This window comes from Euprymna scolopes, chromosome 6 (assembly GCF_053919585.1).
Source record: "Euprymna scolopes isolate OS-2025 chromosome 6, ASM5391958v1, whole genome shotgun sequence".
Lineage (NCBI taxonomy): Eukaryota > Metazoa > Mollusca > Cephalopoda > Sepiida > Sepiolidae > Euprymna > Euprymna scolopes.
Window position 1 is genome coordinate 117097683 of NC_136487.1, and position 14306 is coordinate 117111988.

At 33.6% G+C, this 14306-nt stretch overlaps 1 protein-coding gene and 1 pseudogene across 1 annotated transcript in view; one reads left to right on the top strand and one right to left on the bottom strand.

Moving 5' to 3' along the window:
* The window catches only part of LOC145277906 (NCK-interacting protein with SH3 domain-like), a 421186-nt gene that overhangs the window by 225795 nt on the left and 181085 nt on the right, over window positions 1-14306 (top strand). The window lies entirely within an intron of this gene.
* Window positions 751-868, bottom strand: LOC145278378 (5S ribosomal RNA; annotated as a pseudogene).

The following is a 14306-nucleotide window of genomic DNA, read 5'->3' on the forward strand; positions in this document are numbered from 1 at the left end:
GTGTTATAGGCTTATTATTTCTCAAATTCCTCGATAATCTTAGATTTCTATACTTTTTCTGCTGAGAAGTCACGGTCAAAATCGGTTAAGATCAATGGAAGTGGTAAAATATTTTCTCTCTAATAAATTCCTCCTCCCCCTGCCACCACTTAACACCGTTTGGGGATCGTTGAACAAGAAACAGTTGAGAAGAGAACACCGGTTTGGCTTCGTAGTTCTTTCATGTGAAGTTATTTAAAATCACTAAACTAAGCTGCAGTGCTCTGTGGCGTAGTGGTTAGCATGCTGGACAATTTACATTATATTTTCACGTTCGCGCCGACCTACCGTAGTCGTTTTTTTTTTTTTTTTTCCTAAACAACTGGAATGGACTTTTCTTGGTGGCCAGACTGTTAACGTTGCAGATGTTTTTTTTTTTTTTTTTTTCACACTTTATTTTCCTACTTTTACTCATGACTCCGGGTTTGATCCTTCCTACTTACCTACCATAACATTTTTTAAAACTCCCCCCCCCCCGTCCCGGAAACAAACACTCGGGCAACGCCGGGTACCCCCGCTAGTATATATATATTGATGCTTCTGTTCAGTCTCGAGAAACTAAGGATACCCCCAGTAGAGGCAGCTGTACGTGTAATTATGTAGAAGGGTTGCACAATCCCCAACCACACCTCTTCTGAATCGGCACTGCTTGAGTCCAGTGGCTAGGAGAAGTCCAAGATGATTGGAAACAATGCCGCGATAAATGGAGAGCGCATACAGCACCTGGAAGTCCCAAATGGTCACCCACTTGGTACTGGTCAGGCTCATCATTGCTTAACTTCGGTGGTCTGATGGGAACCTGTGTGTCAAACATGATTATGCCATATATATATATATATATATATATATATATATATATATATATATATATATATATATATATATATTCTCTGTTAACAATATCCAAAATCAAAAACCGTTGAATTTAATGAGGTTGTTGATAGTGCTCAATAAAAAAAGCAGAATATTATTTTATTCGATTTAGATAAACAAAATTGCCGTTAGCCGCGACAATAAATCTACTGTTTTAATCTATAACGGTTTTATCAGGTGACAGTCTTCATTGAGCCAAGTCTTTTAATGAATGAAAAACAAAAAGAAAAAATTTGGCAGGCTTTTTTCTATTAATAATTTCTATTTTTACTTATTTATTTAAAATCTTTTTTTTTTCCTTTGTAGATTGTAACGCTGGGTATGGGGCAGCCAAACCAGCTGCCAAAATTTCCCTGATTTTTATTGAAACCAACCGAGAGCTCTTTTTAGTATCCTCCTTGTTCCCTTGAGTGCAATTGTGTGGATCTCTTTTACACTTGGTTCACCAGAAATATTAGTTAGGTAGGACTTCAGGTTCTTCTTCAAAAGCCCTGTGTCACCTATAATAACTGGTATGATTGATATCTCTCTAAGATTCCAGTTTCTGTTCATATCATATACGAGACCTTGATATTTGGTCTGTTTCTCCCTTTCAGCTCTGTTCAGACTTCCATCATTAGGGACACTCACTATAGTGTACGTTTGGACGTGTGTGTTAAGGTCACTAGACGAAAGGAGAATGTGGTTTAATCAGCAGCTACTAGACTCAATGAAAGGTAGTCTTAGTTACTTTAATTAAGTTATACATATATATACAATTACACGTTTGCTTCATGTTTAGATTATATATACATATATATATATATATATATATATATATATATATATTATTTTTAAAATATAATTATCCACTGACACGTGTTTCGTCGTCTACGACTCATCAGAGTGGCTGAATCTAGCAAGATTCGAAATTCAGCCACTCTGATGAGTCGTAGACAACGAAACAAGTGTCAGTGAATAATTAGATTTTAAAAATTATATGCCGCTCCCCATATGGGGGTACCAAATTGGTTAAAGGGAAAATTATTCCCAACTCGCATTTAGGTAAAAATGCACTTTCGTAAATAATTGAATTCATTTAAGACGTATTGCAAAAACAAAAACAAATAACATATATATATATATATATATATATATATATACATATATATATATATGTATATATATATTCATTATCGCTAAAAAATGAACAACAACAACAAAATAATATATACGTATAATATATATGTGTGTGTGTATATATATATATATATATATATATATATATATATATATATATATATAGAGAGAGAGAGAGAGAGAGAGAGAGAGAGAGATGTAATCAGTCAACAGAAAATCATCATAAGTGGATAAAAAAAGTGTAACAAATAAAAAATGGTTACGAAATATGGCTCGAAGAAGGGAATGGTTCCTGAAAATTACTTACAGAATATCCTAATACAAAACAAAGACAAAAATACGAAATTGGGATTTACTTTGCTTCTAAAACCCTTCAATAAACTTAGTACAAAATTGTAAGTCCTACGTTTATTTGTTTATTCATTTTCATTTCTTTTTTATTACTATTTTTTTTTCACCCACGTGTGCACTTGTGATTTTCCGTTGGTGGAGAGAGTCAAGCCAGCACCCCTACAGGAGGAGCACTCTGTTTTGTTTTTTGCTTTTTAATTGTTGCCTGGGCTGGCCGGTCAGCATTCTTTGGTCAGGATACTACAGGCAGTAAGGAATAAACTTAATCCACTATAAAGAGAGAAGGAGTGGACTTCTTAGGTCTACCCGGAATGAATGCCTCCACCTGCCAGATAAAAGGTCACTGAAATGGCTCAGTTTCTGCCAAACTGATTGTCGAGATCAGAACCTTGACTTGCAAGCGATCACAAGTTCAACCTAATGTCAAATGATTGACGTAAAATGCTACCTAATAACGATAACTGTTTTTTTTTTATCTCATGTTTTTCAGTGTTCACATGTAATCGTCTAAAAAGATAGAACTCATTTCCAGGGGTCGGGTAGCTGAGAGTCATCATCTTCAATAATACTCCGCTTTTGCCATGTATGCGCTGGTATGACAAATAGATAAAGAAAGTAGACGTTAATGTACCAATATTGGCAGGAAATTGTATCAGAGTGTAACCATTATGTAATCAGATGGTTCCGTATAAAAAAAAAAATGTTGGACATAGATTGCTTTTGCATACGTTTCTATTGCAAGGTTAGGTTAGCCATTTCTTATTTTTGTGATCTATTGATTGATTTTCTTGGCAATAAAATTGTTTTCCTTTTATTCTATTGATCCAGGAAAGAAGATGAAAGGTTAGTCCGTATTTACCTTGAAATCAGTTCTCACAAAGTTTCCATCAATTGGGCAAAGAAAGCAATGTCAGACTGACATTAAATAGAGTTATTTTCTCTCCCCTCCTCCTCCTCCTCCTCCTCCTCCTCCTCCTCCTCCTCATCATCATCATCATCATCATCATCATCAGGTTTTTTTTTTATCACTTGAAGGAGGAATCCATCCCTGTTTTTTTTTTCACCTTGTTTTATCCCAGGCTAGACGTGGTCAAGTAGGTATCTGGCTATCAAGGTTGTGTCTCTGTTGGCTTTTTTGGCGTTCCTCTAGATCATTTTCATTGCCTTGGAATCCATTCTGTTTCTCTAGACACTCACTTGTTGTCAGTAGATCTCGAAAGTTAGCCTGCCCATTTATACTTTACTATTTGTATGGTGATGATGATTTCGTTCACCGCAGTTTGCTATCTGATCCAAGTGTTTGTTTTCCTATCATGTAATTTGATGCCGAGCATAATAATATGCTAAGGTATCTCATATATATATTTTTTTGCTACATACCTTTCATTGCTTATGAAGAGTAAGAATCACTTGGAGATAACAGTCAATCAGGCATGAATGAATGTCAGGTGAAATAATGGAAATACTAACATTGATCAAAGCAAATCAAATTAGCAAAAAACAACAAAAAAAAATAGCAAAGTGCAACAGCTCGCATAAAATGACAGTTAAATGATGTGTACATTTAGATACCATCTGAATATTTTGTCTAAGGCCACCTTAATCCTGGACATGATAGACATTGTACCTATCCTAGCAGACTGTTCCAGAAAGCAGAATCATAATAACACTTAACTTTAGTCTTGAAAAGACCATGATTATATATATATATATATATATACAGTAGCGTCCATATATATATATATATATATATATATATATATATATATATATATATATATATATATATATATACACAGTAGCATCCACATATATATATATATATATATATATATATATATAAGTAATGAAATCAAAACTTTAATCTAATATAAATACCAGTATTTGTCTATAAGAAATTTAATCCCAACCGAATAAAAAAGCTCAATACGCAATAGAGAGTAGAGCTTATTATAAGAGAAAGAAAATTAAAACTGTTAGTTGAACTTTACAATCAAAATTTATTGTTCGACTGAATACTCCAAAAAACAATTTACAAAGTCCTTATTCCACGGAGTTTCAAAGAATGCAATTCTTGTTATTCTTCTCATCAGAGGACATAAAGAAATCAGCATATAAATATAATATGCAAGCTGAAATATTATGTGTGGTTTGTTTGTATATTTTTTTTACATAGCCAACATTTTTTCACTTTTTTTATTTGTCAGTTTATAATTGCAATAAATTGCGGTTTCACTTAATGCCTTAACTAGCAAATTTTAGCATTGCTACAAATATAATTTGCTGATTTCTTTATGTCCTCTTATGAGAAGAATAACAAGAATAGCATTCTTTGAAACTCCACGGAATAAGGAGTTTGTAAATTGTTTTTTGGGGTATTCAGTTGAACAATAAATTTTGATTGTAAATTTCAACATACAGTTTTAATTTTTTTTCTCTTATATATATATATATATATATATATATATATATATATATATATATATATATATATATATATATATACTGGTGAAAAATCTGAAAAAATGCTCACTAATACTGTAGAGCAATATATATATATATATATATATATATATATATATATATATATATATATATATATATATATATATATATATATATATATATCTTTTATTACTGTGTTTTTTTATCTGCTTAGTTACACATATTTTCACTACGGGAATAAAATTAACAATCCGATACTTTCGTCAGATCTTACAGATTTGAAAGTTTATTATGTGGAAGAAGAAATAAAAAAATACAAAATCAAAATTATAATTAGCGTCAACTGTAAAATCATGAAAGAGAAGAAAATATAAAAAAGTTTTTATATATATTTTTTAGTTATATAAATATAAAAATTTATATATATATATTTTATAGATTCTACAGTTGTCGCTAATGATTTTGAACTTTTACTTTTTTATTTTTTAGTTCGTGACTGATGATTAATTACAAAAATAGTGCGAATCAGTAAGTGCATTAGCACCTTTTTTTTCTTTTTTTTTTTTTTAATGATACAAGTAAAATTCAAGTTTCACGGTATCTTTTTTTTTTTTTTAATTGTTAAGTTGATTATCGATAATCGAAACCGTTATTTTAATTCATCTATCATCGGTAAAGCCATTTTTTCCATGTCGTTGCTTAGCAACAATGACAGAACAACAGACTGTGAAAATTCTACTGTGGCGTGTAACATGTTTTTTTTTTTTTTTTTTTTTTTTTTTTTGCATGACGTAGGTTCAAACTCAGCACGTAAATTTCTTAATTTTTTTCATTAACTGCAAAAAATTTTATAAGACTTGAAAATTTATGTGTTTTTTTCGTTTTTTTTTTTTTTTTTTGCATGATGTGGTCTGTAGGTTCACCCCCCCCCCCACACACACACACGTAAATTTCGTAATGTTTTTCCCCGTTAACTGGAAAGAAGTTTATATAAAATAATTTTATAAAAGAAACAGTAGGTTCTCTAGAGTGCAATGTAGAATAACACATTTTGGACCAAGTTACTGCATGGAGGCATGTGAAGCTTCCTCCCGGGCGATTTCACGGATTTCGATGACAATAAAAACATGGGAGTGTGAAATATTCGTTGATCATCATTCAGTCTCGGGCAACGTCGGGTCTCCCTGCTAGTACATATATATATATATATATATATATATATATATGAGAGGGAGAAATATATATGTATTATTAATATTTTAATTCATTTAATTTTATAGATATAAAATATTTCTTATCAAAACTAAAAATATATATTTGGCTGTGGGAAAAATAGCAATATTTGCTCAATTAATTATATAGAATGAATCGATTACAATAGTATTATTTCGACATTAAATAGCAATATAATGGTTGATATGCCATAAAGCGGACAGATTATTAAAGATATTAAAAAAAGTAGAAATGAAATCAAAATGGACAGCTTTATTAATATCTGTAGCAATGGAATTGTTTAATTTTTTGTAATATTTATTTTATTTTATTTTATGTTGGCAATAGAAAACGTAATTCAGAGTAGCAGGGCAGAAATAGGGAGGAAGGAGAAGGAGGTGGAGTAGTAGTAGTAGTAGTAGTAGTAGTAGTAGGAGGAGGAGGAGGAGGAGGAGGAGAACGAAAAAGAAATGAGAATAACAATCTAATTATGTTTTTGAAAATGTCGGAAATGAAAACTTGAGAAAGAAGATAGTGAAATGGCATACAAGAAAATAGCAGTGAATAAGGAAAAAAGTCCCAAATGAATAATAAAAAAAAATATGAAGCATTGCTGGAATAAAAAAATTCAAGATGAAAATGGGGGGGGGGGAGAATTCTTTTAAGAAATAATTAAAAAATATTTTAAATGAGTATTCAAGTAAAATTGAAAATGTAAGAAAAAATTAAAATAATGAAAGATGTTAAAATGAATAAAAAATATAAAATACAACATTATCTAAAGTAAAAGGAAATTAGAAAAAAAATCGAAGGAAATGAAAATATGAAATAATTTGAAACTTGAATTTTTTTGCTTTTGAAACTTCTAACTTTAAGCATTCAATATCTGTATACTAAATCACTTTTCATTCCACAAGATCCATGAAAAAAACTCCTCTCCAAAAAATTACACTTTGAAAGGATCAACCTCTCCTCCAAGAGGCAGCTACTAAGCAAAGCCTCGAAATGAAACCAAATAAAGTCTTTTTATACATACGTGCGTGGGATGTTTGTATCAGGTCTTTTTTTTATATATATAGTTGCTTCTTTTGGTCATCGTTTCATGACCACAGTTTCATGAATATCCGTGTCATCTTGTGGTTGTTGATTACCTCATCTGTTTAACAAATAAACCACCCATGTATGAAAGACACAAGGAGATTTTGCTGAGTGCTTCAATGTTTTATATTTTGCTGATTGCTTCAATGTTTTATATTTCTTATGAAGAGAAATATATATATATATAAATATATATATATATATATATATATATATATATATATATATATATAAGAGAAAGAGAGAAAGAGAGAGATTAATAACTAATAATTATTTCCGTCTTAACTTAATTTTCTAACTTGAGAATTGAGAGACGCAGACAGACAGACAGACCTCAGTAACATTCAGCTTAGATTATCAGTTTCTACATCATGTCTAGTCATGTCTTGTTCGTGGAGATACCTGGAGAGAACTGATTAGAAAAGCTTTGTTTATCTTGCTCGAAAACGTGACATCATCATATGCTCATATCATTCGACCATGGTTTGTCTAAACAGTTTGACCTATTGCCCCTCCCTTCACCTGTCTCTAGATACAATTCTGTTTGCAGCTAGGTTATCCTGACATGCACTGAGAGTGATCCTAAAATTCAAACTAGCTAACTTAATCGCTACTTACTGGCCTAGAGTCCATACTATGTAACATAGGTAATCGTTTGCTGTTCTCGTTTGTTGTTCCCTGCTCAAATATTCCGGCGGAAATGACAATACAATGGCAAATATGCACCATGATACATATTTAGTGAAGATGCATGAATGCATGTGATAAATTGTAGCTGTGATTGGAGAACACGCCTGACTTTGGATTTGACTATTTAGAGATTGGTTTGCCGTTTTAAAAATTGCATTTCCAGAAAGTAGCCATATGTAGAGAAGGCAATCCACTTGAGATTCCATGTGATTTATGTCTTCCAAATTTATGGAGCTTTTGGTGAATCAGTTTTTATGAGATTAACAGCTGATTATTTTCAAATGGACCCACTACGTGGTCAACCTATAGACAGTTGATGTCTATATATTATAAGCAAGCCAAAGGATCAACAGAAGGGCATTTGAGACAAGACTAATGACCTGCTGTTTTATGTTCAGTTGGAAGAGACTCTGTTCTGATTCTAATTTTGTTGTTCAGTAGGGAAATCAAGTATTGTTTCTGAAGTTTTGAGATGAAGATTGATAATTTGGATTATTTGAATTACTTGAACTATACTTCTCACTGTTGTATAGGTACATTCATATTTAAGATGACGGCAGACATATAATACAAGATAGACGATGATGAGAGAGAGAAGAGAGACATTTTACAGTCTGTGGTTTCTTATAACATATATCGTAGGAAGAGAGAGGGGGTGATCAGTTCTTTTACCACAAGAGGGGGCAGTCATTACTTATTATAGAGAGGGGATACATTACTTAAGATGGGTTATACAAAGTTCATTAATAACGATGATTTCACATTACCTTCAATTTGGTAGAATGATGACACGAAGACGGCATTTACAAAAATATGAGATGTTCTTTTATTCCATTTGACCGGTCAAAATGATGATGACATCCAGGAATTCAAAGTCGTTTCTACATGTTTAATGTTATAACACTTCGCTTCTAAAGGGGGCCCCTCCTCATGTCAGCTCTGTCTCCGTTCGACTCGACTCTCGACTTTGTCTCTCTCTGTCTGCTCCCCTGATCTTCGACTGAACTAGCTCCCATATTGAGAACTCATTTCTGCCATGACGTCATACATGTGTCTGTAAACGTGACCGACCCACGTGGCTTAAACATGCGTGGTTCAGCACGTATTTCCAAACCATTTCTGCAGACAAAGAATTCCCACTAACCTATTTTTCGACCTAACTTATTTTTCAATATGTTTTTAAATTGCTATTGTTCGTTCTACTCCAGCTGATCTTATTTTAATTCAGTTTTCATAAAAAGAATTGAACAATCAAAATTCCTTTTACAACAAACATATCTAAACTATTTTATGTGAAATTGAACAATGCGAAATTCCATTTCTGAACCTTGCTTACAAAGTTCGAATCTCGGTCTATCCTAATCTCATTTTCACTTATCTAATGTTTTTCTTACTTACAAGAAAAGGGAACCTTTCTTGTAACGTCACCTTGAATGTTGTTCTCATAAAGTTTCGGCTGATGTAACCTCTGGGTTTCTTTAGGTATAAATAACACCCGAGATGAATGATAATCCAAATAATACAAATTATCAATCCTCATCTCAAAAACTCAGAAACAAGGCTTCTTTTTTCTTCAAGGCTAGACAGATGGTGTCTGACTGGCTCTCCCTCGTTTTAATTTGTGACGCATAAACAATTGAATACAAAAATCTTGACAAACCCTTTCAGTAACCCAGATTTATCTTGTTGAACTTTCTGTCAAACTCAGCAATGTGTATGGAATTATGAATAGAAATATGGATGTAGCATACTGTCATTCATTCAATTATAGCCAAGCAGAAGTCTTAGGTAATTCACAATCCCAAACATTCATACACTATAAGATCAATGAGGAGATGAATCCCGGTGTTATCATTGACCAAAACGCTGTCCTTCAATAAGCATGTTGAATTCCAAGTCTACAAAGCAAAGTGAGTTCTCAGAACTATCAAACGCATCTTTACGACTCTGGACGCAACATCTTTTCTGCTTCTCTATAAGACTCTACTCTGTCCACATCCGATATATGCTTCTATGGTTTGGTGGCTGGTTAAAAAAAGAAAAGAATGCACTGGGAAAGATCCAACATAGAACAATAAGACTTATACAGATCATCCCCAATTTGTCCTACTCCAAACGCCTTACCTGTCTCAACTTCCTTATTCTTGAATTCCACAGACAATGTGTCGATATAATACAGGCCTACAAGATAATGAGGGATTTTAATAATTTCTACCATAACAGACCTTGCACTAACTGTGGTAACTGCTTGTTCGTTCCAGTCCTCAACCCATACACCAGGAGACACAATTTGAAGATGCAGATCCAGCATCATGTTGGCTCACGTTGCTAATTTTTCTCTAGCAGAATTACTCCTGTTTGAACAAGTTAAGTTTCCACACCATTAATGTTCCCTCAGTAAATGCCTTCAAATCATACCTGGCTGCAGAATAGAAGACACTTCCAGACCTATATTACTAACAATTTTCTTATTGAACCACAACTATCACAACTAGTGCAATTTGACACTCTTCGACAGAAAAGAATCAAGACCTTAACATATGGTCTCATTACCTTAGTCAGATAACTAATGACCTATTCCAGCATAGCCGTAGCCGAGATTGAACTCACCGCACAAGTTTGTAGTGTTATTCGAATCTTGTCAGTAGCAGAATACTTCATGCTTCCCAGGGCTATCAAGGGTATTTTTATCATAACGCATCACTAGATGGAGTACCTACCACTGCTTAAGAGAGTCCCATCTACCTTCAAGAGAAGGATGGACTATGCCAGTTTCCCAACTTGGTATTTTACCTCACAGTACATACAGCACTTTGCCTTCCCAAATGGTTACCCATCTGGTACTGGCCAGGCTCAACGTTGCTCACATTCAGTGATCTGGCAAGAACCACTGTGTCAATATGATTGTGCACAATGACCTATATTTAAAATAAATACTTAAGATAAATACATTTGTATCGTTAGTATATCCTGTACTAAGGATTGAACCTTCAAGCTCCAGTAGAGTATCACTTAGAACTGAATTGTAGTACTTTATCTCTTACACCATATGTCCGCAAGACAATTGGTAATTACTTAAGACTTCTACCTGGGCATGGTTGACAGAACGAGAGCGTACTACCTCCTTCTCTCTTCTTCCCTTCCCCTTCCTCCCCTTTGTGCCGCTACATAAAAAAAGGAGAAAGGGTGACTCATTGCATGTTCTCTCTCTCTCTCTCTCTCTCTCTCTCTCTCTCTCTCTCTCTCTCTCTCTCTCTCTCTCTCTCTCTCTCTCTCTAGCTGTTTTTCTCTCTCTTTTTCTACTCTCCCTATACGTCATAATCACATTGAAATACCAGTTCTCGTTAGATCTCCAAAGTTAAGCAATGTTGAGCCTGGTCAGTATCAGATTGGTGACCATTTTGAAATACCAGTCGCTGTATGTATGGTACGATACCCTCATGTTAGCAACGCAGCATTTTCTTTTTTATTGTTTTTAAATTCAATCAGAAAGAAGACATGTACACAGAACAGATTTCTTCTTTCTTTTCATTTCTATATCGTCCTATCTAAAAGATAAATAAGATCGCAAACTTTGTGAGGTGAAGTGATACCGATCTAGCAAAGCCAGTTAGTGCATAATATAGTACATCTTTGAAAAAATAATTTTAAATAAAGATGGCCGTACTATAAAGTGATATTAGGCACAACAATATAATTTATTCCTGTTATTTTATTTCAGAAAAATGAGGTAATAATATCAAGTTGTCTATAACAGAAAGGTCAGTTGTCTGTGTGCATTTGTGTATATTTTAATGTCCAGCCTGAACTCAAAAACTACAAAACAAATACCCACAAATTTGGTATTTTCTTGTGCTATATTTTTAGTCAACCGGAAAACACCGGAAAGTATTAAAATGGTCAGTTATTATGATGAAATTATAATAGTCAATTATTATGATTGGTAAAAGATAGAAATATTTTAAAGATGTAAAAAGTTATGTTAAGTTAAAATATTTACATGTAATAGTTGTCAGGAATGTTAACTTGATGTTAATTTGACAGAATTTAAACTAACCATAATATAAGCAAATATATGTGATAAAAACCCAACAAGGATCTTTAGGCTAGGTGCAGTGATAATGTAATAAAAATATAAATTTTGAGATGTAAAGGTAGTTACAAGGGAGATCAATTCAATACGCAGCACCTCAGCAGATGGATGAGGTTTTTTTTAACTGGACGCCCGTGGAAGTCAGAAGGAGGTGACTTAGAAAAATATAATCTTATACAAAGCGTGTCAACTCTGGAAAAGAACCCAGCAAGGAATAAATGATTATATCAAAATATAATTCCCGTCTGAGCATTTTCACTTTCGGAGAGAAGCACCTTTAATTTCAGGATGCATGGAAGGAAGATTTGAGGTATTTTTTTTGTTGATGTTCCAACCGACAACGATATCTATAAACTGTTAATTTATATATATACACACATCAACACACAATAGAGAATACACTAAACGAATCATATAACAGAACGTTAACACTCAAGTTAAAAGAGACTCATTATAGAAACACACGTTATATATATATATATATATATATATATATATATATATATATATATATATATATATATACAAGACAAACATATATATGTTCGTTATACAGCTCCACTGTTTATATACACCCCCGCTATCCAACGCTTGATCGGCATTGCCTCAGATGAATATTATCTATAATTTAGCAAATAATACTTATTCTTTGACCCTAAACTAGCAAAGATTTTTCAGGAGTGAGGAAGGAGTTTCGATTTTGTAGACTGGTTATGTACGAAGTCAAGATAAATAACACTTATTTTTTAACCAAAGAGTTAATTCCCTTATGCTGATTCATTCCTTGAGAAATGTCTGAAAATGAGTCATGTGCATGTATGCGTATGTGTGTGTGTGTGTGTGCGTGTGTGTGTGTGTGTGTGTGTGTGTGTGTGTGTGTGTGTGTGTGTGTATGTGTGTGTGTGTGTGTGTGTTCAGAAAGAGGAATGGGCTAGGCAGAAAAAAAAGAGAGGGAAAAACTGGGAAATGGGGAAAGACAGAAAGATAGAGAAAAGATAGAAGTTTTAACAGAAATATGTTACACTTTTGTCTCGGGCAACACCAAGCAGCCCTGCTAGTATTACACTGCATGTCAAATTATTAATGAGATAGCATTTTTTTACCAGTTTCAGAAATTTACTGGTAGTTTCATATCAAAAGCTTTGGAAACGTTGGCAATGCTGAGCTGCACATACTGAAAAATTTTCATATTGTTCCACGCAATGTAAACAACTTGCCATTGTACTTGCTGAATCTACGGTATTTGAGGTGTGTCAAATTATTAACAAGGCACTTTGTTTCGTCAATAAAATGAGTCATAAATGTGGTTTGAGTAGTTCTGAAAAGAGCACTATTACAGAACAGCTAGCAAAAGGTAAAACTACCCTCGAAATATCGAAAATTATAGGAAGGTACCATCAAACTGTGTAGGACTTTCTCAAGGACGCTACAAAGGTACGTAAGAGAGCTGATAAAGGTAAATCTAGAGTTGTTTCCCGTTGTTCTCTACTCCAAATTAAACGTGAAGTTGTTAAGAACCCTGGGCAGACAAGTCGAAGTTTTTGACCAAGCCGGATTGAAGAATGTCTCAAAAAGTACTCGATATTGCCTTCTGAAAGAAGTAGCAAAGTCTGTTAAGCCTGTGACAAAGCCTCTATTAAAGCAACATCACATACAAAACCGATTAAAATGGGCAGAGGACAACATGAAAACGGATTTTTCCAAAGTTTTGTTTATGGATGAAGTGGGTGTTACTCTTGATAGCTCAGATGGCTGGAGCAAAGGATGGGTCCTAGATGGACGAAATCATCATCAGCGTTTAAGGTGCCAACAAGGTGGTGGGCAGGGATTATCGGAGGTACCTTAGTTGGCTCATGGAGAGTCCCAGAAGGTGTAAAACTGATTCCAAATGCTTACATAACTTTTCTGAAGGATCACTTTGAACCATGGCTGAAGAAGCAAAGGTTGACGTTCAGAAGAACCATTATTTTTATGCAGGATAATGCTCCCTCACAAGCAGCAAACAAAAACAAAGAGTATTTGTAACAACTGAGGTTCTCTGGGCTACGGAAGATTTAGTGGTCTGCGAATTCACCAGATTTGAACCCAATTGAGAACCTTTGAAGTATCATGAAGCGACGCCTCTATGCAAGTGGACGCCAATTTAAGAGCGAAGATGAGTTGTGGAATGCTCTCCAAGAGGTATTGCGAGGAATAACTGTTGACGAAATCACAAATTTGACTACTTCTGTGGACCAAGGTCTTTTACAAGTCATTCATAAAAAAGGATTGCATATCCCCTACTAATTATGCCAACGTAGAAATTGCTACATGGTTATTGTGTTCTAAGCATGTTTCCTAGTTCATTTAATGTTTGAAAATTATTTTAATAAACAAGTATATTGGT